This window comes from Argopecten irradians, unplaced genomic scaffold (genome assembly GCF_041381155.1).
Source record: "Argopecten irradians isolate NY unplaced genomic scaffold, Ai_NY scaffold_0561, whole genome shotgun sequence".
In the NCBI taxonomy this organism is placed as follows: domain Eukaryota; kingdom Metazoa; phylum Mollusca; class Bivalvia; order Pectinida; family Pectinidae; genus Argopecten; species Argopecten irradians.
The window spans coordinates 24,561-50,605 of record NW_027188028.1 but is presented as its reverse complement, the minus strand read 5'-3'; the positions used below and the strand labels follow the sequence as shown (position 1 = coordinate 50,605).

At 33.6% G+C, this 26,045-nt stretch overlaps 12 non-coding genes across 12 annotated transcripts; 7 read left to right on the top strand and 5 right to left on the bottom strand.

Annotated features, from left to right (window-relative positions):
• The first annotated feature begins 12,383 nt into the window (after nt 1-12,383).
• Trnaq-uug (transfer RNA glutamine (anticodon UUG)) lies at nt 12,384-12,455 on the top strand. Its single transcript has one exon. It is a non-coding gene; the product is annotated as a tRNA-Gln (tRNA).
• Nucleotides 12,456-12,600: 145 nt separating this feature from the next.
• On the top strand, nt 12,601-12,672 carry Trnaq-cug (transfer RNA glutamine (anticodon CUG)). Its single transcript has one exon. It is a non-coding gene; the product is annotated as a tRNA-Gln (tRNA).
• A 1,346-nt stretch (nt 12,673-14,018) lies between these two features.
• Trnaq-uug (transfer RNA glutamine (anticodon UUG)) lies at nt 14,019-14,090 on the top strand. Its single transcript has one exon. It is a non-coding gene; the product is annotated as a tRNA-Gln (tRNA).
• A 143-nt stretch (nt 14,091-14,233) lies between these two features.
• On the top strand, nt 14,234-14,305 carry Trnaq-cug (transfer RNA glutamine (anticodon CUG)). Its single transcript has one exon. It is a non-coding gene; the product is annotated as a tRNA-Gln (tRNA).
• A 301-nt stretch (nt 14,306-14,606) lies between these two features.
• Trnak-uuu (transfer RNA lysine (anticodon UUU)) lies at nt 14,607-14,679 on the bottom strand. The gene has a single exon. It is a non-coding gene; the product is annotated as a tRNA-Lys (tRNA).
• A 1,734-nt stretch (nt 14,680-16,413) lies between these two features.
• Nucleotides 16,414-16,486, bottom strand: Trnak-uuu (transfer RNA lysine (anticodon UUU)). The gene has a single exon. It is a non-coding gene; the product is annotated as a tRNA-Lys (tRNA).
• A 1,450-nt stretch (nt 16,487-17,936) lies between these two features.
• On the bottom strand, nt 17,937-18,008 carry Trnaq-uug (transfer RNA glutamine (anticodon UUG)). Its single transcript has one exon. It is a non-coding gene; the product is annotated as a tRNA-Gln (tRNA).
• Nucleotides 18,009-18,976: 968 nt separating this feature from the next.
• Trnak-uuu (transfer RNA lysine (anticodon UUU)) lies at nt 18,977-19,049 on the top strand. The gene has a single exon. It is a non-coding gene; the product is annotated as a tRNA-Lys (tRNA).
• A 1,617-nt stretch (nt 19,050-20,666) lies between these two features.
• On the top strand, nt 20,667-20,739 carry Trnak-uuu (transfer RNA lysine (anticodon UUU)). Its single transcript has one exon. It is a non-coding gene; the product is annotated as a tRNA-Lys (tRNA).
• A 303-nt stretch (nt 20,740-21,042) lies between these two features.
• Trnaq-cug (transfer RNA glutamine (anticodon CUG)) lies at nt 21,043-21,114 on the bottom strand. Its single transcript has one exon. It is a non-coding gene; the product is annotated as a tRNA-Gln (tRNA).
• A 143-nt stretch (nt 21,115-21,257) lies between these two features.
• Nucleotides 21,258-21,329, bottom strand: Trnaq-uug (transfer RNA glutamine (anticodon UUG)). Its single transcript has one exon. It is a non-coding gene; the product is annotated as a tRNA-Gln (tRNA).
• A 990-nt stretch (nt 21,330-22,319) lies between these two features.
• Nucleotides 22,320-22,392, top strand: Trnak-uuu (transfer RNA lysine (anticodon UUU)). Its single transcript has one exon. It is a non-coding gene; the product is annotated as a tRNA-Lys (tRNA).
• The last annotated feature ends 3,653 nt before the right edge of the window (nt 22,393-26,045 follow it).

Sequence of the window (26,045 nt, the reverse complement as noted above, 5' to 3'; positions counted from 1 at the left end):
ACTAAGTATCGGCCCAGGAGTTAAAACAGAGTTTAGAGAAAAAAATTGAAAAAGAAAAGGTGTAATGTGGGCTGTTTTTGAGTTTAAGTCAAAAGCGAAATGGGTCATAGATGGTTGATAAAAATACTGGTTTTTTTTAAAATTGGAGAAGTATAGGCAGGTAACTTCTAATGCCATAAAGTGTTTGCATGAGCACGCGATGGAAATGTTTTAGCGTCATCTGAAGAGATGGTCTTGGGCATGAAATATTTAGTTTTTATAATTTCAATTGTATATTTGTATTGAAACAGATGATTGTGATATTGAAAATGTTTTTAACTTTTATATTGACAAAAAAAGGTATCTGAGGATGACAGAATCAAGTGCGATTCGCCTGTAACTGTTGATGAAATACACAAAGCTTTGTTTTCTATGTCTAAGTCTAAAAGTCCAGGCTTAGATGGTCTGACTGTTGAATTTTATTGCCATTTTTTTTGATTGATTTGAAATATATTTTTCCTCAGTATTGTACAAGTATCTGGAAGAAAAGAATTGGACTAAAAGTTGAAAACAAGGGGTTTTAATCTTAATCTTATCAAAAAGATGAGGTGAAAAAACTTGTTATTGATAAAATTGGAAGCCCATAGCCATTAAAACGTAAGATTTATACAACATTCAGCCGGCGGGTTATAGTCGAGACGGCTTAAGTCTGTTTTAATCTTCTATTAGTTTCTAGATTTCAGTCTTGCTGTGTGAGTTGTGCGTGATAGTTCGCGGTAAACTATGTTTTTGGTGTGCGTGAATATGATTTTGCTCAATACTTTACAACAAGAGAGATTTCATGAGTGGGTTCGAGTAATTTACTTACCAATAGATCAAACGTACAAATGGCATTATTGGAGTCGTGTACAGGTCATTCGTATTTGTTCAAAGTTTTGTGAGAACAAAAAATTGGTATTTGGTTGGGAATTTTGTTGACTGGATTAAGATATTTTACACCAACTTAATTTGAGTCTATTTCTTTTAAAATAATTATGGCAAGTCTTAATATCAATTTCGGGAATCCGGCCATAATAAAGCATACTTCATACCTGGAACTCAGTACGTGCAGGGCTGGTCAATTTTCTGCGATGTTATATGCTTTTGGCGGCAAAGAACTTTGGGATAATTAAATGATTAATGAAAATCTCCTGATGGTTAATGGATTTATCACGCACGGTTCCTAATGTCACAAATTTTGAATCTAAAGTTTATAATAAACATGCGGATGGATACTAACTTTGACAACTCGGAAATAAAATGTGTATTAGAAATGAGTCAGTTTAATATTATATGGAAACTTATAGTACAAGGGAGATCTAGGTGCCAAAATTGAAATAAGTTATAAGTCTGAAATGTCTATGTGTTGGCCCAAGGTAATATTTCGCCCAAATGAGCTTGATAAGTTTCTGTATATAGAAAATTATGCGAAAAGTGTTATTTGTGTTCTTGGTGTGTATGATAGTCCTCTTAAGATTTACGTTTATGCAACCGAAAAGAATTGAGATAGCTAATGTTCGAACTAACCTAATTAGGAAATATTTTTGAAAAATGTTGGTCCCAGAGACAGTTAACTATGCAAGGGAGAGCTAGGCGTTTGTAATTAATTCATTGTTAATGTCTAGACGTTGGTATTGTCTAACGTCACATAAAATACCTCTGGCAGCTATTACTGAAATTAAGAAACTATGTATTAATTTTTGTGGCATAAAAATGCGCATTTGGTCGCTTTATGATACTATTATTGGCAAAAGAAAAGATGGTGGATTGAATGTAACCTGATATTGAAATTAACGCTAAAACTTTAAAGCGTTTAGAATCCACTCCCCCCCGAAAATTTCTTTTAAGGTGGTTAGATACTTCCTGCAGAGCAGTCTGGAAATGTACTGGTTAGTATTTTTTTAACAAAGTTTCTGAATTTAAATCTCGATTTTGGAGGTTATTTTATTGTAAGTTTTTCGTAATAAGTATCTTAGTAAGATCTTTACTTATTGTTTATCACGAAATGTTAAAGGCTTGGTATATTTCAGTCTGTTAATGAAGGTGTCCTATAATGAGGACACCTTTTTTTGTGTATGAACAGCCGTTGTTTTTCAACCCAATATTTTTGAACAATGACAAACCTATTTTTATTGAATGTTTCGCTAAAGCTGGTATAGTTAAGGTTAAACATTTGACTTTAGAAGTTGTATCCAAGTTCATTCACTCAAATGCAATAGTTGAAGTTATCAAGGATTTTAAATGATTATAAAAATGATATGAGTCATGGACTCGATTCCTGCTCAATATAAAAGATGTTATTTTCAGCAATGTACATACCAATATAAGAACTGACTGTAGACCTTTCGTTACATATATGGATGGTAATGGGACTACTGTAGCAGCTTTATCCAAAAACTACCAAAGATATATAATGGGGGTGTTTCATTCGTCGATTTTTCAGAAGACCAAAATCAACTGAATATTGGTCAAAATGTTTTTAATAGCATGACGCTACCACAAGTCTTTGCAATAATGTATTTGCCATTTTTATCATGTGATATTGTTGATGTTCACTATCGTATTGTTCATAATACTATTTTTACCATGGAAAAGTTGAAGAAAATTGGCGCTGTTTAATAATGACCAAATGTCTAGTTTGTAAAACTGATTCAGAAACTTTACAGCATTTTGTTTCTTGATTGTTCAGACCAAATTTCCGATTTTTTTAGCCTATATCCAAACATTAACAAAGAAACTTTTTTTCAAAGGCTGATCAGAATTACTTATCGGATATTTCTCTAGGAAGTCTTGTACTTCTGGGTTTTACAAGAAAGATCAAATCAACGTTAATCCCGTATTTTCATTAACTTCTTTTTTGGAGTAGTTCGTTTCTGTATATTTAAAAGGCGCAACTTAGTGAGTTATTGATATGTCAAAGTTGAATTTGAAAACTTTCTTTAAGTATACACTTAGAAAATATTTTTGAATATATTAGACATTATTATCAAATGGCAAAGAAATATCAGTTGTTCAAAAAGTATATTGCTGCAGATAATCGCATTGTTAAAAGGTGATGATATTTCTTTAAATTCTAATGATTTGAGTTCCTTTGTTTTAGATATCTAGTTAACACTATTGTACTCATAGTCTTTGTATTATTATTGCAAATGAAAAGAAATTGAATGTATGCGTTATAAAGTCTGTGATATATTGATTTCAAATGTTTATATTAAATGAAATGTGAGGAGCCTTCGGGGCCCCAACCCGGGGGTCCTATTTGCTGGGAACATTAAAAGATTATTTTTAAAGATAAAAAAAAAGCACTCAGGACTCTGAATCCTGCGATCCGAGTTCAAATCTCGGTAGAACCTTAAATGATTTTTGAATCACTCTTTTTATCCATTCAATTATTTTATAAGATGTAATGCTTATAAATTATTCTAATACTTACACTTTTGACGAAATAAATTAAAACAATTTCAGATGATAAAAAAAGACTGAGACCGAAATGTTTGCAGAAAGCTCATATTCATCGTTTCTTAAATACTCATTCTAACGCTTGGAGGGATATCTTCCTACAAGGGCTTTCTTCTTCCAAATGAACACACAAAAAATGTTAATGGAAACAAAATATCTATGGGCATTGAAGAGAAGATCAAAATTCAAAACATAAACGCCCATGTAGGGACTCGAACCCTAGAACCTCAGATTATTAAAAAGTCTGATGCTCTACCGACTGAGCTACACGGGCTTCTTACATGATGCAACCAACGGAAATCGATTCACGTTTTCCTTTTCGGCCTAGTTACTGATTCAAAAACGTATTTTATCCTAGTTGAATATGTTTTCATACTTATTCTTTGAAATGTTTTCTAACACACAAAAGTATTTAAAGTTCATTTTTGTTTTCTTTTAACCATACACGTATTATCATTTAGACATAATTCGATTCAATGTACTATCAACTCTATCATTTAGATGGTAAACAAATTTGGATGTATTAACATTCTGAGTATTTCGTCACTATATGCATCAACCAACTGACGAAAACAAACATGTCCCTATGAAAATACTATGAATACACTATGAATACAACGATTCTCGTGCATCGATCAGCTGATATCAAACATCATGCCACCTTCATATCAATAAAAAATAGTCCCCTACAATATTTTAATGTATACTCTCTTTGATGTGTTGTTTGTTGATTCAGAATAAACTAAGGATTACTGTAATAATATCAATCAAACTGATTTTAACTATGTTTCTTGTTTATCGTTTGTCATTTGCAAAAACTAGTCGACTGGAAGGCGGAAGCTTGAAAATTTGACGTTGTGGAACGAATTTGTCATCCAGCTGTTCCATTAATCTCGTTTCTCTTCGTATATGGGTGTCATAATTTAAAACATAATATAATAACCTTTCAATTATTTTTATTTTCATAAATTATTCTAATGTAAATATATGGATTGAATGTATTTTTCTAATTTTCATAGCGGCTATGAATAGCAGAAGCTAATCTACATATCTTCCGAGAAACGGCATATTTTGATAGCTTCTACTATTCACAGCCGCTATGAAAATTAGAAAAAATACATTCAATCCCTAATCATACATTGAAAACTCAAATTCACTTATGGACAGTTGAAAGAATTGATAGTTGAAAGTGTGTGTGTGAAAATATTTCATTCATTTGGTGGTTCCGAAGACAGGATTCATCATTAAGCGGTTCTATGGTGTAATGGTTAGCACTCAGGACTTTGAATCCTGCGATCCGAGTTCAAATCTCGGGTAGAACCTATTTCAACCACTGTTTTTTTATTAATAATTTTTTACTGCCGAATCCTCGCATTTGATACTTAAGAAATGCTTAAAACGATTACCTATGAAAAACACCTTTTCAGGATCAAATGTCTGATGATAACGGCAGCTTGTAACAAGCTTTCGCTAAGCGGTTATATCGTGTAATGGTTAGCACTCAGGACCCTGAATCCTGCGATCCGAGTTCAAATCTCGGTAGAACCTTAAATGATTTTTGAATCACTCTTTTTATCCATTCAATTATTTTATAAGATGTAATGCTTATAAATTATTCTAATACTTACACTTTTGACAAAATAAATTAAAACAATTTCAGATGATAAAAAGACTGAGACCGAAATGTTTTGCAGAAAGCTCATATTCATCGTTTCTTAAATACTCATTCTAACGCTTGGAGGAATATCTTCCTACAAGGGCTTTCTTTTTTCCAAATGAACACAAAAAATGTTAATGGAAACAAAATATCTATGGGCATTGAAGAGAAGATCAAAATTCAAAACATAAACGCCCATGTAGGGACTCGAACCCTAGACCCTCAGATTAAAAGTCTGATGCGCTATTTTTTACCGACTGATCTTAAAATTTGATTTTAATTTCCCATGATGACATACCAACGGAGGGGATTCACGTTTTCCTTTTGGGCCCTAGTTTCTGATCAAAAACGTATACGCTATCCTAGACCAGGAATATCTAAATTCATACTTAAAATTGAAATGTTTCTAACAGGCATCAACAAGATAAAATATCTTCCAAATGAAACACAAATAGTTTTTTAAAATATCACAGTTGTTGACATCATAATGTCAGTAAGCTAAATACACAGACATTGTACAAACAATGAAATCATTGAAAAACAGTAGAAACTATACCCGTCGATTACAATTTACTTTACTCCATCAATTTTAGATGGTAAACAAATTTTGGATTATCATTTTCAAAACATTCTGAGCCTTGCATTATCCTGTGCTTTATATTGATGAAACCATACTGACGAATAACATTGTTTAACAATGTACCGTGAATTTATGAAAAAACTAAAATGGTCATTCTTTTACCGAAAACAACGATGTTGTCGTGCATAACGTACAAATACAATGAAAACATCACGCCACCTTCATATCTTAAAAAATAGTCCCCTACAATATTTTAATGTAAAGCTCGTTTGATGTTCCATTTCTTGCCAAAAAAACCGTAAATTATAATAAGATCAAGTCATAACATGCGAGTCATTTAACTATGTTCGGGACTGACGAAAAAATTTGCCTTGGAAAATAAATTTTCATAATAAACCAGCGTCCATATAAACCTTTGAAGTCCGCGATAATTCCGGACAATGAAGAAACATATGAAAAATATCCTCGGACTGTGTCTGATTATTTAATCCCGGTACAATCATGCTGAAATCTGAAATACCGCACTAATTTAGAAGTGTTTCTTTTTAGATAAAAAAGCGTTATTATGCTACATTTGTAATGAAATTCAACGCATTCAACCGGATAATGTGGTGAATGTATGACATTTCGAAAAATACTATTTTGTTGACCCTGCCTATGAAAGCTATTCGACCAGAAACGTCACCTATAAACAAATGCATGCTGACGAGTACACGGTAAATTCACGCGTGTGTCGTGGGATAGTGCGTGACCCCGAAGCATTCAGTTTCAGTGAATAAAACGGGTTGTAATGTCAGACCAGTGTTCATGTAACAGTTGTTTATAACTGTTTCTACACAAATTAAGTGGAAGCTGCCTGATTGAAGTCTCAGAAATTTTTACGCTTGGATATATTTCCTCCCTTGTGATTTCCGATATTTTTCCTGGACTATTTAACCACTGCCTGGATAGGTGAAAACCCTCTACAACTTCGTAATAAGATCCTTCAAATATATCAGGCCTGAGTCAACTATGACATATTTTTCTCAAAACACCGTTTTATTAAATTTTTTAAACTGCCGAAATTTCATTTACTTGAGTGGATTACAAAACATAGGTTGACAATAAACATTTCTCGGGCCCGTTTTCAAAAATAGATAGAAGAGTAGATATCGGACCAAGCCAAAAGCTATCTCTGCTAAAAATCGGAACACATTGAAGCTGCTTCAGTTTAAGAACACTCAACTTAAAATCCCAATCCGAGATTCAAATACCACCTATTTTAGATAAAAGATTTTTGCATGTTTCTTTCCATGGTGATAAATCAGAATTGTAAAAAAGCCTGAAAATTAAATTTAATTCTAAAGGACTTCATTTTGAGGTCTATATCCGGATATTGTAGTCCACCGACTCTTCAGACTTGAGCCCTATAAGAGTTTTAAAACCAACTAATTAGCTCCATTATTCCATAAAAAATTAAACATAAAGTTTGGAGTTGTATTTGATATCTATCTGGAATACTTGCTACTGTCAATGTATTCCAAACTTGGACAGCAAAAAGAAGAAATTACATGGGTAGCCCTACCCTGAATAGTTAATTTTCCATGGGACCACAATTATTAAAATATTGATGTATAGATGCAACTTTAATTCCCAAATCAAAGATTCACATACGTTACCATTTGGGGACTGTAAAAAAACCCTAGTACTCAGAATAGCAATCTTGCTAATGCTTTGACATTGAAAAAGCTCCGATTCTGCAGCTGACATCTGCACACCAAATATACACAATAATTCACGACTTGTCTCTATTTTATTTTGGCGCTAGAAGCCCGGCCATCAAAAATTTTTCACAAAAACACTAAATGCCTATTCAATGGAAGTTTTGTTAGCCAGAGTCAGTGTAAGAATCATCAGCATTTGTTTCTGCTAAAAATTTTAGCAGACGTATTACTCATAGGAATTGAAATACCGCTAATCATGTCATTTTTTAAGTATAGCTTGACCTAGGGGCTCTGCTGCTACAGTACATATAGTAATGCAGACAATGGACAGCCTTGTCTTACAGAATTCTTAATTGGGAAAATATTTAGTAAGATGACCATATGCATTTCACACTGATAATGCTATAGATCCCATTGTAAAATATTTTAATCCACTTAATCAAAAAATTACAAAAGTCCCAAACTTCTCCAACACTTTGAAGAGATATGAATGGCTTACTCGATCGAACGCCTTTTCTTGATCTATTTTCATGATGTAGCCTTCTAAATTAAATCCATGGTAGCTAAATCTATTATGTCACGCACATTACTGATTTATCAGCGATATCGCGACCCATAATGCAACAGCTTTGAAAAGGCGAAACAATAGACGGTAAAACCTTTTTCAATCGGTCAGATGTTTTATTCGAGCTAATAAAAATTGTATAGTCGACATTTAAAAGACTAAATCATGTTATAGTCTCATCTCCAATTTTTAAGATTAGACTTATCACCTCTTTTTTTTATAAATTAGACTAATTACCCCAAGCTTTCATGGACCTTGACAGTTCCCCCCTTTCTTGAATTTCCCCTATAACTCGCAAAAATAATTCTTTGAAGTCGGGCAAAAACTTACGATAAAACTCCACGGTTAACCCATCCTGGCCAGGACTTTTATTACTAGACATACCCTTTAAAGCTAACTCAACGTCATCACTGATACGGCAGTTGCTAATAACACTTATTATCTTTGCAGGAGACTTTTTTTGTCGATATTACATAAATTTAATCATCGGTTTCATCAGCTTCAACAGAGACACAAGAATACAGTTCATTGTAAAATTTATAAATCTCATCTAATAAGTCACTGGTTTGGTGCAAAATTCACCATTAACATTTGAAGTAGCTTAATAGAATTGAAATTTTTGTCTATATTTTTCCAACTGCAGAAGTAGGACGTACTGCGATCATCTCTATAGCCCACTTAGCCTTTGACCGTAAAATTGACCCTTTACATTTTTCTTCCTCTAGGGCCTCTAATTCAGACTTTACCTCGTGCATTTGTTGGTTTACCAATACAGGGTTATGGGAGCCGGCTAACTTGGCAGAAAGGTCACTAATTTTGGTTTTGTATCATAATAAACCTTTCGTTCAAAAACTTTTTTCGATCTCTACCATACAACTGTGATACTTTTTTAATACGATACTTTAAATTATCCCACCATACCAAGATATCCTGCTCCAATAATTCTTCCTGCTCTGCAGTAGCAGTAGATATAATATTTTTAATTTTCATGTACATAGTCTTCTCGAGTTGCAACAAAAAAAAGAGTTATTGAGTACCCACATACCTGGGCCCTTTTTTTACATTTTCAGATATCCAAGAACAAGGTGACAAATCCATGGTCACTAAAAGATGTGTCGTGTTAAAAAACGTTTTTGTACACAGCTCTTAATGCTTTAGATACAAGAAAAAAGTCTATACGACTTTGGGATAACTTGCCATTCCTGATCTGTTTTCTAGAATATGTTGGACTTTCTTTGTTTCGTTTTCTCCACAGATCAACTACTTTTTATACGTATTAATTATTTCAAGCAGACTTTTAACACCTAAATCATTCAAAATGTTGTGTAGCACCGGACCGGATCTATTTTTGCTAGAGTAGTGTTAAAGTCGCCTGCAATCATAACGTTATCATAACTGCCATCATGAATATATAATATTTATGAAATTAAAAAAAATCTATAACTTTATCAGCTAAAACATTAGGAGCATAAACGTTAAATAAATTCAATGTATTGTTATCCATTTCTAATTGCAAATGTAAAAATCGTCCTTGACTTCCAAAATTTGAAACGATATTACATGTATTTTTGAAATTTACTGCTTAATAATATAGCTACACCTTGCCGGCCATTATTACCATTTGAGTAGAATACACTACCATTCCATTTATCACGGACTTGATAAATAAATGTGCCTGTCCAAAAGGTTTCTTTTGTAAAAAAAACAATGTCTATTTTTCTTTTCTTCAAAATTGGAAAAACACTTTTTGTAATTTAAAAATATCACTTAGTCCATTACAGTTGAATGACACAAATTTTAACATGCAAAATAACGTAAAAACAAACACAAAAAGGACCCTATTTTTGTTTAGATTTCTTTGATGAATCGGTTGTATATGACAATTTTATGAATTGCTGCTTTGTTTTTCTTTTTTGTGTTTTTCACCTGGATGAACGAACTGTCCTCCATGTCAGACCCAACCGAATCCTCACTTTTCTCCCAAAAACAACCCACCCCTTTAAGAGGTGTTTCAGTAATCGTCTGAGGGGAAGAGGGGCTTGCCACATCTGGCAACCCCCTCTTCCCATGTTCTCTTCACTATTATTTAAATATCCAGTATCTACTACCAAAATGTTCTCGCCATCTTTATCTTCTTGCATTTTTCCCTCATAGCTGCCATGAAACATCGTCATCGCCGTCAACATCATCGTCATCATCATCATCACCTGCTTCCCCCTCCTCCATCCATTATTGACGTTATTGTCGTCGTGTCATCATCGTCAACCTCATCAACACCACCATCGTTCCCCACGCGCTGGACTCAAATTATCAACACAAACACAGATAAACTGAACCAAGCCTTGCACGTGTCGTCATCGCACCGGCATTCAAATTTCCCACATACCTCGCACAGATGCACGTGAATGACTGTCCCTAGAACTCTCCATGTCTCTCGTCTACGTTGACAGGCGACATGTATACACATGCAATCGGCACGGACTATGCCCACACCGAGTACAGGGTGGGGTCGTACAATTTCTCGCAAAGTGACCCTGTCCTTTACATTTTTGAAGCATTTAAACTCCGAAAGACAATCCCTAAACACATGATCCAGCAAGAATTACACATTAGTGCACATTCTCTTTTGTCGTTATGTACAACTCGGTAATATGCATTCTCAATTCTCACAGTATATGGAAGTGAGCTTTGGCAAGCCGGGGGGTAGTTTGACCTTCACGCCGATGCGCGTGCCGTCCGCTATGTCGGTAATCCGGATAGCATCTACGTTTGATCGGAGAATGCACAGTCACTCCTAACTGCAACAATTTGTTTTTTTATTTCATCATCCGAAATATAGGCAGGAATATGCATAGGATACTACTAAATGCCAAACGATTTTAAATTCTGTGACCTTAACACGTACGCCCCTTTCACTTCAACACCATTTAATAAAAATTGTCCCGCTAGCCATTCCATTCATGTCCTTCATACGAGCACCTCCTTCTGCATTGAATATGGACACATCCGAGTTCATAAATTCTTTCGAATCAATTGCTCGAATAATGTTCCATTAAAACTGATTTATTGATCCGTACATTCACCAAGTACGTGCAGTCCTTCTTGTAAAATTTCGTGCGGCCATTTTGGCCGCGAAATCCGGCCGAGTCCATCAATAAAATGGCTCAAAAAGCTAGAGCACCAGCCACAGGAATTAGCATTTACACAGTTTTATACGAAAGCACTTTGTATATGTTAATACAAAAAATTTATTTGGATTAATACCCAAACGTAAATTGACTTACGATGAAACTTTGTGAGACGAAATCGCCAATTCAACATCCTAAACCGGAAGTACCAACCTATGTGTAGGGACTCGAACCCTAGACCCTCAGATTAAAAGTCTATATGCTCTACCGACTGAGCTACACGGGCTTCTTACATGATGCAACCAACGGAAATCGATTCACGTTTTTTTTTCGGCCTAGTTACTGATTCAAAAACGTATTTATCCTAGTTGAATATATTTTCATACTTATTCTTTGAAATGTTTTTCTAACACACAAAAGTATTTAAAGTTCAATTTTTGTTTCATCTTTAACCATACACACGTATTCATCATTTAGATGAATAATTCGATTCAATGTATACTCTATCATTTAGATGGTAAACAAATTTGGATATGTATTAACATTCTGAGTATTTCGTCACTTATTGCATCAACCAACTGACGAAAAACAAACATGTCCCTATGAAAATACTATGTTTAAATACACTATGAATACAACGATTCCTCGTGCATCGATCAGCTGATATCAAACATCACATGGGCCACCTTCATATCAATAAAAAATAGTCCCCCCTACAATATTTTAATGTATACTCTTTGATAATTGTTGTTTGTTGATTCAGAATAAACTAAGGATTACTGTAATAAATCAATCAAACTGATTTTAACTATGTTTCTTGTTTATCGTTTGTCATTTTGCAAAAACTAGTCGACTGGAAGGCGGAAGCTTGAAAATTTGACGTTGTGGAACGAATTTGTCATCCAGCTGTTCCATTAATCTCGTTTCTCTTCGTATATGGGTGTCATAATTTAAAACATAATATAATAACCTTTCAATTATTTTTATTTTCATAAATTATTCTAATGTAAATATATGGATTGAATGTATTTTTCTAATTTTCATAGCGGCTATGAATAGCAGAAGCTATCTACATATCTTCCGAGAACGGCATATTTTGATAGCTTCTACTATTCACAGCCGCTATGAAAATTAGAAAAAATACATTCAATCCCTAATCATACATTGAAAACTCAAATTCACTTATGGACAGTTGAAAAGAATTGATAGTTGAAAGTTGTGTGAAAATATTTCATTCATTTGGTGGTTCCGAAGACAGAATTCATCATTGAGCGGTTCTATGGTGTAATGGTTAGCACTCAGGACTTTGAATCCTGCGATCCGAGTTCAAATCTCGGTAGAACCTATTTCAACCACTGTTTTTATTAATATTTTTACTGCCGAATCCTCGCATTTGATACTTAAGAAATGCTTAAAACGATTACCTATCACACTTTTCAGGATCAAATGTCTGATGATAACGGGTAGCTTGTAACAAGCTTTCGCTAAGCGGTTCTATGGTGTAATGGTTAGCACTCAGGACTCTGAATCCTGCGATCCGAGTTCAAATCTCGGTAGAACCTTAAATGATTTTTGAATCACTCTTTTTATCCATTCAATTATTTTTATAAGATGTAATGCTTATAAATTATTCTAATACTTACACTTTTGACGAAATAAATTAAAACAATTTCAGATGATAAAAAAGACTGAGACCGAAATGTTTGCAGAAAGCTCATATTCATCGTTTCTTAAATACTCATTCTAACGCTTGGAGGAATATCTTCCTACAAGGGCTTTCTTTCCAAATGAACACAAAAAATGTTAATGGAAACAAAATATCTATGGGCATTGAAGAGAAGATCAAAAATTCAAAACATAAACGCCCATGTAGGGACTCGAACCCTAGAACCCCTCAGATTAAAAGTCTGATGCTCTACCGACTGAGCTACACGGGCTTCTTACATGATGCAACCAACGGAAATCGATTCACGTTTTCCTTTTTTTTCGGCCTAGTTACTGATTCAAAAACGTATTTATCCTAGTTGAATATGTTTTCATACTTATTCTTTGAAATGTTTTCTAACACACAAAAGTATTTAAAGTTCATTTTTGTTTCTTTTAACCATACACGTATTATCATTTAGACATAATTCGATTCAATGTATACTCTATCATTTAGATGGTAAACAAATTTGGATGTATTAACATTCTGAGTATTTCGTCACTATATGCATCAACCAACTGACGAAAACAAACATGTCCCTATGAAAATACTATGAATACACTATGAATACAACGATTCTCGTGCATCGATCAGCTGATATCAAACATCACGCCACCTTCATATCAATAAAAAATAGTCCCCTACAATATTTTAATGTATACTCTTTGATGTGTTGTTTGTTGATTCAGAATAAACTAAGGATTACTGTAATAAATCAATCAAACTGATTTTAACTATGTTTCTTGTTTATCGTTTGTCATTTGCAAAAACTAGTCGACTGGAAGGCGGAAGCTTGAAAATTTGACGTTGTGGAACGACTTTGTCATCCAGCTGTTCCATTAATCTCGTTTCTCTTCGTATATGGGTGTCATAATTTTAAATATAATATAATAACCTTTCAATATTTTTTTTTAATTTTCATAAATTATTCTAATGTAAATATATGGGTTGAATGTATTTTTCGAATTTTCATAGCGGCTATGAATAGCAGAAGCTATCCACATATCTTCCGAGAACGGCATATTTTGATAGCTTCTACTATTCACAGCCGCTATGAAAATTAGAAAAATAATACATTCAATCCCTAATCATACATTGAAAACTCAAATTCACTTATGGACAGTTGAAAGAATTGATAGTTGAAAGTTGTGTGAAAATATTTCATTCATTTGGTGGTTCCGAAGACAGGATTCATCATTAAGCGGTTCTATGGTGTAATGGTTAGCACTCAGGACTTTGAATCCTGCGATCCGAGTTCAAATCTCGGTAGAACCTATTTCAACCACTGTTTTTATTAATATTTTTACTGCCGAATCCTCGCATTTGATACTTAAGAAATGCTTAAAACGATTACCTATCACCTTTTCAGGATCAAATGTCTGATGATAACGGTAGCTTGTAACAAGCTTTCGCTAAGCGGTTCTATGGTGTAATGGTTAGCACTCAGGACTCTGAATCCTGCGATCCGAGTTCAAATCTCGGTAGAACCTTAAATGATTTTTGAATCACTCTTTTTATCCATTCAATTATTTTTTTATAAGATGTAATGCTTATAAATTATTCTAATACTTACACTTTTGACGAAATAAATTAAAACAATTTCAGATGATAAAAAAGACTGAGACCGAAATGTTTGCAGAAAGCTCATATTCATCGTTTCTTAAATACTCATTCTAACGCTTGGAGGAATATCTTCCTACAAGGGCTTTCTTCCAAATGAAACACAAAAAATGTTAATGGAAACAAAATATCTATGGGCATTGAAGAGAAGATCAAAATTCAAAACATAAACGCCCATGTAGGGACTCGAACCCTAGACCCTCAGATTAAAAGTCTGATGCTCTACCGACTGAGCTACACGGGCTTCTTACATGATGCAACCAACGGAAATCGATTCACGTTTTCCTTTTCGGCCTAGTTACTGATTCAAAAACGTATTTATCCTAGTTGAATATGTTTTCATACTTATTCTTTGAAATGTTTTCTAACACACAAAAGTATTTAAAGTTCATTTTTTGTTTCTTTTAACCATACACGTATTATCATTTAGACATAATTCGATTCAATGTATACTCTATCATTTAGATGGTAAACAAATTTGGATGTATTAACATTCTGAGTATTTCGTCACTATATGCATCAACCAACTGACGAAAACAAACATGTCCCTATGAAAACACTATGAATACACTATGAATACAACGATTGTCGTGCATCGATCAGCTGATATCAAACATCACGCCACCTTCATATCAATAAAAAATAGTCCCCCTACAATATTTTAATGTATACTCTTTGATGTGTTGTTTGTTGATTCAGAATAAACTAAGGATTACTGTAATAAATCAATCAAACTGATTTTAACTATGTTTCTTGTTTATCGTTTGTCATTTGCTAAAAAAACTAGTCGACTGGAAGGCGGAAGCTTGAAAATTTGACGTTGTGGAACGACTTTGTCATCCAGCTGTTCCATTAATCTCGTTTCTCTTCGTATATGGGTGTCATAATTTTAAATATAATATAATAACCTTTCAATAATTTTTATTTTCATAAATTATTCTAATGTAAATATATGGATTGAATGTATTTTTCTAATTTTCATAGCGGCTATGAATAGCAGAAGCTATCCACATATCTTCCGAGAACGGCATATTTTGATAGCTTCTACTATTCACAGCCGCTATGAAAATTAGAAAAATACATTCAATCCCTAATCATCCATTGAAAACTCAAATTCACTTATGGACAGTTGAAAGAATTGATAGTTGAAAGTTGTGTGAAAAATTTCATTCATTTGGTGGTTCCGGACAGTTGATCATTAAGCGGTTCTATTGACTCAGACTTTGAATCCTGCGATCCCGAGTTCAAATTCGGTAGTTTAAAATGTTATTAATATTTTTTATTCTCATTTGGACTTTGAATCCTGCGATCTCGAGTTTCATTTGGTGGCTTTAGAGGATTCATATTAAGCGGTTCTATGGTGTAATGGTTAGCACTCAGGACTTTGAATCCTGCGATCCGAGTTCAAATCTCGGTAGAAACCTATTTCAACCACTGTTTTTATTAATATTTTTTACTGCCGAATCCTCGCATTTGATACTTAAGAAATGCTTAAAAAACGCTTAAAACGATTACCTATCACCTTTTCAGGATCAAATGTCTGATGATAACGGTAGCTTGTAACAAGCTTTCGCTAAGCGGTTCTATGGTGTAATGGTTAGCACTCAGGACTCTGAATCCTGCGATCCGAGTTCAAATCTCGGTAGAAACCTTAAATGATTTTTGAATCACTCTTTTTATCCATTCAATTATTTTATAAGATGTAATGCTTATAAAATTATTCTAATACTTACACTTTTGACGAAATAAATTAAAACAATTTCAGATGATAAAAAAGACTGAGACCGAAATGTTTGCAGAAAGCTCATATTCATCGTTTCTTAAATACTCATTCTAACGCTTGGAGGAATATCTTCCTACAAGGGCTTTCTTTCCAAATGAACACAAAAAATGTTAATGGAAACAAAATATCTATGGGCATTTGAAGAGAAGATCAAAATTGAAGAGAAGATCTAAAAATTCAAGTAACAATAATAAACGCCCATGTAGGGACTCGAACCCTAGACCCTCAGATTAAAAGTCTGATGCTCTACCGACTGAGCTACACGGGCTTCTTACATGATGCAAACCATTATCGTTTCCCATTTCCTAAAAAATCGATTCACGTTTTCCTTTTCGGCCTAGTTACTGATTCAAAAACGTATCTATTATTCCTAGTTGAATATGTTTTCATACTTATTCTTTGAATGTTTTCTAACACACAAAAGTATTTAAAGTTCATTTTTTGTTTCTTTTAACCATACACGTATTATCATTTAGACATAATTCGATTCAATGTACTCTATCATTTAGATGGTAAACAAATTTGGATGTATTAACATTTGATATTTCGTCCATATGCATCAACCAATGAGCTTTTTTGCAAATGAAAACAAACATGTCCCTATGGATTAATTACAATAAATGCAAAATATTTCGTAAATCGATTCAACAATGTAGGTCCTCAGTATACATTGAAATACGTTGAGTAGGTGAAAATCAAATTTTACCATTTAGACAATAGCAGTTAATCGTTGATTCATACTGATTCAAACAGCCGTAATTTGTTCGTTCACAGCCTTGTCATCAGTCGGGAGGGAAAACGTGAAGATGTTCAACTAATTTGTTTACATTGGTTACTGAATCGTTCAAGTCCCGTGTATCAAAAAAACAAAAATGAACCCTTAAGAAAACGTGTTCCAGAGACACAGACTTGTTAGAGAAATCGTTGCAATTACATACGTTTGTTCGATCCCGAACGGCCCGGGCGTTAACGTGATTTTGAAATTTTGATCTTCTCTTCAATGCCCATAGATATTTTGTTTTCCATTAACATTTTTTTGTGTTCTTCTCTTTGGAAGAAAGCCCTTGTAGGAAGATATTCCTCCAAGCGTTAGAATGAGTATTTAAGAAACGATGAATATGAGCTTTCTGCAAACATTTCGGTCTCAGTCTTTTTTTATCATCTGAAATTGTTTTAATTTAGTTTTCAGTCAAAAGTGTAAGTATTAGAATAATTTATAAAGCATTACATCTTATAAAATAATTGAATGGATAAAAAGAGTGATTCAAAAATCATTTAAGGTTCTACCGAGATTTGAACTCGGATCGCAGGATTCAGAGTCCTGAAAGTTACACCATTACACATAGTAACCGCTTAGGCGAAAGCTTGTTAAGCGAAAGAAATAAGCTCTTTGAATTTGATCCTGCAAAATAAAAAGCAGAAAGATAGGTAATCGTTTTAAAGCATTTCTTAAGTATCAAATGCGAGGATTCAAAATATTAATAAAAACGCTAGGTTGAAATACACTGTAAATGAATTCGGATCGCACCCGGATTACAGAGTCCAGTGCTAACCAATTACACCATAGAACCGCTTAGCGAAAGCATTGTTACAAGCTACGTTATCATCAGAACATTTGATCCTGAAAAGGTGATAGGTAATCGTTGTTTAAGCATTTCTTAAGTATCAAATGCGAGGATTCGGCAGTAAAAATATTAATAAAAAACAGTGGTTGAAATAGGTTCTACCGAGATTTGAACTCGGATCGCAGGATTCAAAGTCCTGAGTGCTAACCATTACACCATAGAACCGCTTAATGATGAATCCTGTCTTCGGAACCACCAAATGAATGAAATAGCCACACAACTTTCAACTATCAATTCTTTCAACTGTCCATAAGTGAATTTGAGTTTTCAATGTATGATTAGGGATTGAATGTATTTTTTCTAATTTTCATAGCGGCTGTGAATAGTAGAAGCTATCAAAATATGCCGTTCTCGGAAGATATGTGGATAGCTTCTGCTATTCATAGCCGCTATGAAAATTAGAAAAATACATTCAATCCATATATTTACATTAGAATAATTTATGAAAATAAAAATAATTGAAAGGTTATTATATTATGTTTTAAAATTATGACACCCATATACGAAGAGAAACGAGATTAATGGAACAGCTGGATGACAAAGTCGTTCCACAACGTCAAATTTTCAAGCTTCCGCCTTCCAGTCGACTAGTTTTTGCAAATGACAAACGATTAAACAAGAAACATAGTTAAAATCAGTTTGATTGATTTATTACAGTAATCCTTAGTTTATTCTGAATCAACAAACAACACATCAAAGAGTATACATTAAAATATTGTAGGGGGACTATTTTTTTATTGATATGAAGGTGGCGTGATGTTTGATATCAGCTGATCGATGCACGACAATCGTTGTATTCATAGTGTATTCATAGTGTTTTTTTCATAGGGACATGTTTGTTTTCGTCAGTTGGTTGATGCATATAGTGACGAAATACTCAGAATGTTAATACATCCAAATTTGTTTACCATCTAAATGATAGAGTATACATTGAATCGAATTATGTCTAAATGATAATACGTGTATGGTTAAAAGAAACAAAAAATGAACTTTAAATACTTTTGTGTGTTAGAAAACATTTCAAAGAATAAGTATGAAAACATATTCAACTAGGATAAATACGTTTTTGAATCAGTAACTAGGCCGAAAAAGGAAAACGTGAATCGATTTCCGTTGGTTGCATCATGTAAGAAGCCCGTGTAGCTCAGTCGGTAGAGCATCAGACTTTTAATCTGAGGGTCTAGGGTTCGAGTCCCTACATGGGCGTTTATGTTTTTGAATTTTGATCTTCTCTTCAATGCCCATAGATATTTTGTTTCCATTAACATTTTTTGTGTTCATTTGGAAGAAAGCCCTTGTAGGAAGATATTCCTCCAAGCGTTAGAATGAGTATTTAAGAAACGATGAATATGAGCTTTTCTGCAAACATTTCGGTCTCAAGTCTTTTTTATCATCTGAAATTGTTTTAATTTATTTTGTCAAAAGTGTTAGTATTAGAATAATTTATTAAGCATTACATCTTATAAAATTAATTGAATGGATAAAAAGAGTGATTCAAAAATCATTTAAGGTTCTACCGAGATTTGAACTCGGATCGCAGGATCGAGTCCTGATGCTAACCATTACACCCATAGAATCCGACTTAGCGAAAGCTTGTTACAAAGCTACCAGTTATCATCAGACATGTGATCCTGAAATGGTGATTTTAGGTAATCGTTTTTAAGCATTTCTTAAGTATCCAAATGCGGAGGATTCGGCAGTAAAAATATTAATAAAAACCGTATGGTTGTAATAGGTTTTCTACCGAGATTTTGAACTCGTCGATCGCAGGATTCAAAGTCCTGAGTGCTAACCATTACACCATAGAACCGCTTAATGATGAATCCTGTCTTCGGAACCACCAAATGAATGAAATATTTTCACACAACTTTCAACTATCAATTCTTTTCAACTGTCCATAAGTGAAGTGGAATTTGAGTTTTCAATGTATGATTAGGGATTGAATGTATTTTTCTAATTTTCATAGCGGCTGTGAATAGTAGAAGAGCTATCAAAATATGCAGCGTTCTCGAAGAATGTGGATAGCTTCTGCTATTCATAGCCGCTATGAAAATTAGAAAAATACATTCAATCCATATATTTACATTAGAATAATTTATGAAAATAAAAATAATGAAAGGTTATTATATTATGTTTTTAAATTATGACACCCATATACGAAGAGAAACGAGATTAATGGAACAGCTGGATGACAAAGTCGTTCCACAACGTCAAATTTTCAAGCTCCGCCTTCCAGTCGACTAGTTTTTTTGCAAATGACAAACGATAAACAAGAAACATAGTTAAAAATCAGTTTTGATTGATTTATTACAGTAATCCTTAGTTTATTCTGAATCAACAAACAACACATCAAACAGTATACATTAAAATATTGTAGGGGACTATTTTTTTATTGTTATGAATGTGGCCGTGATGTTTGATATCAGCTGTCTATCGAGGCACGACAATCGTTGTATTCATAGTGTAGTCATTGTGTTTTCATTGGGACATGTGTTTGTTTTCGTCAGTTGGTTGATGTTCTTTTATAGTGACGAATATACTCAGAATGTTAATTACAGATCCAAATTTGTTTACCATCTAAATGATAGAGTATACATTGAATCGTAAAATTATGGTCTAAATGGATAATACGTGTATGGTTAAACGAAACTCAAAAAGAAATGAGTTTAAAATACTTTTTGTGTGTTAGAAAAACAGTGTCTTAAGGAAAATAAAGTATGAAAACATTAAATCAACTAGGATAACTACGTTTAATTGAATCTAGCTAACTAGGCCGAAAAGGAAAACGTGACATCGATTTCCGTTGGTTGCATCATGTAAGAAGCCCGTGTAGCTCAGTCGGTAGAGCATCAGACTTTTAATCTGAGGGTCTAGGGTTCGAGTCCCTACATGGGCGTTTATGTTTTGAATTTTGATCTTCTCTTCAATGCCCATAGATATTTTGTTTCCATTAACATTTTTTGTGTTCATTTGGAAGAAAGCCCTTGTAGGAAGATATTCCTCCAAGCGTTAGAATGAGTATTTAAGAAACGATGAATATGAGCTTTCTGCAGCGAAAAACATTTCGGTCTCAGTCTTTTTTATCATCTGAAATTGTTTTAATTTATTTTGTCAAAAGTGTAAGTATTAGAATAATTTATAAGCATTACATCTTATAAAATAATTGAATGGATAAAAAGAGTGATTCAAAAATCATTTAAGGTTCTACCGAGATTTGAACTCGGATCGCAGGATTCAGAGTCCTGAGTGCTAACCATTACACCATAGAACCGCTTAGCGAAAGCTTGTTACAAGCTACCGTTATCATCAGACATTTGATCCTGAAAAGGTGATAGGTAATCGTTTTAAGCATTTCTTAAGTATCAAATGCGAGGATTCGGCAGTAAAAATATTAATAAAAACAGTGGTTGAAATAGGTTCTACCGAGATTTGAACTCGGATCGCAGGATTCAAAGTCCTGAGTGCTAACCATTACACCATAGAACCGCTTAATGATGAATCCTGTCTTCGGAAACCACCAAATGAATGAAATATTTTCACACAACTTTCAACTATCAATTCTTTCAACTGTCCATAAGTGAATTTGAGTTTTCAATGTATGATTAGGGATTGAATGTATTTTTTCTAATTTTCATAGCGGCTGTGAATAGTAGAAGCTATCAAAATATGCCGTTCTCGGAAGATATGTAGATAGCTTCTGCTATTCATAGCCGCTATGAAAATTAGAAAAATACATTCAATCCATATATTTACATTAGAATAATTTATGAAAATAAAAATAATTGAAAGGTTATTATATTATGTTTTAAATTATGACACCCATATACGAAGAGAAACGAGATTAATGGAACAGCTGGATGACAAATTCGTTCCACAACGTCAAATTTTCAAGCTTCCGCCTTCCAGTCGACTAGTTTTTGCAAATGACAAACGATAAACAAGAAACATAGTTAAAATCAGTTTGATTGATTTATTACAGTAATCCTTAGTTTTATTCTGAATCAACAAAACAACACAAATCAAAAAGAGTATACATTAAAATATTGTAGGGGACTATTTTTTATTTTCGAGCGAGGTAATTATGAAGGTGGCGTGATGTTTGATATCAGCTGATCGATGCGCGGACGAAATCGTTGTATTCATAGTGTGTATTCATAGTGTTTTTTCATAGGGACATGTTTGTTTTCGTCAGTTGGTTGATGCATATAGTGACGAAATACTCAGAATGTTAATACATCCAAATTTGTTTACCATCTAAATGATAGAGAGTATACATTGAATCGAATTATGTCTAAATGATAATACGTGTATGGTTAAAAGAAACAAAAATGAACTTTAAATACTTTTTGTGTTAGAAAACATTTCAAAGAATAAGTATGAAAACATATTTCAACTAGGATAAATACGTTTTTGAATCAGTAACTAGGCCGAAAAGGAAAACGTGAATCGATTTCCGTTGGTTGCATCATGTAAGAAGCCCGTGTAGCTCAGTCGGTAGAGCATCAGACTTTTAATCTGAGGGTCTAGGGTTCGAGTCCCTACATGGGCGTTTATGTTGGACTTCCGGTTTTGAATTTTTGATCTTCTCTTCAATGCCCAAAGTATTTTGTTTCATTAACATTTTGTGTGTTATAAAATCCAAATTGTTGCATTGTAAACTTGTTGGAAGATATTCTAAAAAGCGTTAGTAAGTTATTTAAAAACTGATGGAATGGAGCTTTCTGCAAACATTTCGGTCTCAGCATTTTTTATCATCCGGAAAGTTTTAATTTATTTCGTCAAAAGTGTTAAGTATTAGAAATTTTATAAGAAACTGCACTTTACATGTTCTTATTAAAATGTACGGGAATGGATAAAAAGTTCCTTCCTATGGTGATTCAAAAATCATTTGAGGTATGTCTACCGAGATTTGAACTCGGAATCGCAGGATTTTTAGTAAATGGTGTTGAAGTGAAGGGGCACGTTGAGGTCGAAAGCTAGTTACAAGTGGTAGGCGTTAAATCGTATTTGATTAGTAGTATCCTTTCTAAGCATTTCTTATTCCTGCCTATCATGGGTCTTTTAATCGGATGATGAAGCATTTCTTAAAAATCAAATTGCGAGCAGTGTTAGGCAAAAGGCTATATTAATAAAAACAGTAGTTTGAAATAGGTTCTACCGAGATTTTGAACTCGGCACGCGCATCGCAGGAATTCAAAGTCCTGAGTGCTAAACCATTACACCATAGAACGCTTAATGATGAATCCTGCATAGTACCGGTTGTACACCACGATCAATGAAAATTTTCATGTGTCACTTTCAACTGGATCATTCTTTCAATTGTCCATAAGTGAATTAAATTTTCAAATGTAATGATTCAGGGTCACTTTTGAAATTGTTATTTTTCTAATTTTCATTAGTCCGTGCCGATTGCATGTGTAAGTAGTAGCCTATCAAAATATGAAGGACATGGAGCCGTTCTACGGGGGACGCGTCGGGGACAGTCATTCTCGTGCTCTGTGCGAGGTATGAAAATTGGGAATTTTGATATGCCGTGCGATACTACGACACGTGCATGGGAAAATAAATACCTAATTGTGGTCAGTTTGATCTGTAGTTTGTTTGAGGAGAATCCATGGGGAACGCTCGGTTTTGAAGACTTGAAATTTGTCAAAGAGGTTTTACTGTTATGAGTTTTACGATTGATGACGACGACAATAACGGTCGAATTATGGAAGGAGGGGGAAGAAGGTGACAATGATGATGATGACGTCAAATGATGTTGACGGCTCATGACGAAGGCAGCTATTTTTAAAAAAATGCAAGAAGATAAACATGGCGAAACATTTTTAGTAAATACTGTTTGATGATTTTTAAATAATAGTTTTATTCTGAAAGGGGGTTGCCAGATGTGGCAAGCCCCTCTTCCCCTCAGACGATTACTGAAACACCTCTTAAAGGGGTGTTTTGGAGAGAAAAGTGAGGATTCATCGTTGGGTCTGACATGGAGGACATTTCGTTTTCATCGACAGGTGAAAAACAGAAAAAGAAAAAAAAAAACAAAGCAGTATGCAAGCAACCATTTAAAATTGTCATATACAACCGATTCATCAAAGAAATCTAAACAAAAATAGGGTTCCTTTTTCTGTTATTTTTGTTTATTTGCATGTTAAAATTTGTGTCATTCAACTGTAATGGACTAAGTGATATTTTTAAATTACAAAAAAGTGTTTTCCAATTTTGAAGAAAAGAAAATAGTTAACAATTGTTTTTTTTACAAGAAACCTTTTGGACAGGCACATTTTTTTTTCAAGTCCGTGATAAATGGAATGGTAGTAGTATTTACTCAAATGGTAATAATGGCCGGCAAGGTGTAGCATATAATTCGATTTAAGCAGTAAAGTTTGCAAAAAACATGTAATTATCGTTTCAATTTTTTTGGAAGTCAGGGACGATTTTACATTTTTAGCAATTAGAAATGGATAGGCACAATTTTGAAATTATTTAACGTTTATGCTCCTAATGTTTTAGCTGATAAAGTTGATTTTTTAATTTTCATAAATAATTATATTCATGATGGCAGTTATGATAACGTTATGATTGCAGGCGACTTTAACACTTCTAGCAAAAATAGACCGGTCCGGTGCTACACAACATTTGAATGATTTACGGTGTTAAAAGTACTGCTTGAAATAATTAATACGTATAAAGTGTGTTGATCTGTGGAGAAAACGAAACAAAGAAAGTCCAACATATTCTAGAAAACAGATCAGGAGAATGGCAAGTTATCCCAAAGTCGTATAGACAATTTTTTCTTGTATCATTAAAGCATTAACGAGCTGTGTACAAAATATTTTTTACACGGACACATCTTTTAGTGACCATGGATTTGTCAAACTTGTTCTTGGATATTGAAAATGTAAAAAAGGGACCAGGTATGTGGGCTGTACTCAATAACTCTTTTTTGTTGCAAGAAGACTATGTTAACTGAAAAATTAAAAATATTATATATCTATGCAGAGCAGGAAGAATTATTGGAGCAGGATATCTTGGTATGGTGGGATAATTTAAAGTATCGTATTAAAAAAGTATCACAGTTTTGTATGGTAGAGATCGAAAAAAGTTTTTAATCGAAAGGTTTATTATGATAAAAAAACAAAATTAGTGACCTATCTGCCAAGTTAGCCGGCTCCCATAACCCTGTATTGGTACACAGCTACCGCGTGATTCAACAAATGCACGATGGTAAAGTCTCAATAGAGGCCCTAGAGGAAGAAAAATGTAAAGGGTCAATTTTACGGTCAAAGGCTAAGTGGGCTATAGAGAGTGATCGCAGTACGTCCTAACATAGTCCTGCAGTTGGAAAAAATATAGACAAAATTTATTCTATTAAGCTACTTAAAAATGTTAAATGGTGAATTGTCTTCGGAACCACCAAACCATGACTTATTGATGAGATTTATAAATATTTACAATGAACTGTATTCTTGTGTCTAAAACTGTTTGAAGCTGATGAAAACCGATGATTTTTTTTTTTATGTAATTCGACAAAAAAGTCTCCTTGATAATAAGTGTTTAGCACTTTTCGTATCATAGGTGCATGACGTTGAGTTAGCTTTCAAAGGGTATGTCGAGTAATAAAAGTCCTGGCCAGAGATGGTTCGTGGAGTTTTATATCGTAAGTTTTTGTCCGACTTCAAAAGAATTATTTTTGCGAGTTATAGGGAAATTCAAGAAAGGGGGGAACTGTCAAGGTCCATGAAGCTTGGGAGTAATTAGTCTAATTTATAAAAAAAAGATGTGAAAGTCCTAACATTAAAAAATTGGAGACCTATAAGTCTTTTAAATGTCGACTATACAATTTTAGCTCGAATAATGTCTTTATTCGATTGAAAAAAGGTTTTTTTACCGTCTATTGTTTCGCCTTTTCAAAGCTGTTGCATTATGGGTCGCGATATCGCTGATAATATCAGTAATGTGCGTGACATAATAGATTTAGCTACCATTTGATAATTTAGAAGGACTAATCATGAAAATAGATCAGTTAAAAAGGCGTTCGATCGAGTAAGCCATTCATATCTCTTCAAAAGTGTTGGTGAGAAGTTTGGCTTTTGTAATTTTTTCATTAAGTGGATTAAAATATTTTACAATGGGATCTATAGCAGTGTGAAATGCAATGGTCATCTTACTAAATATTTCCCAATTAAGAATTACTGTAAGACA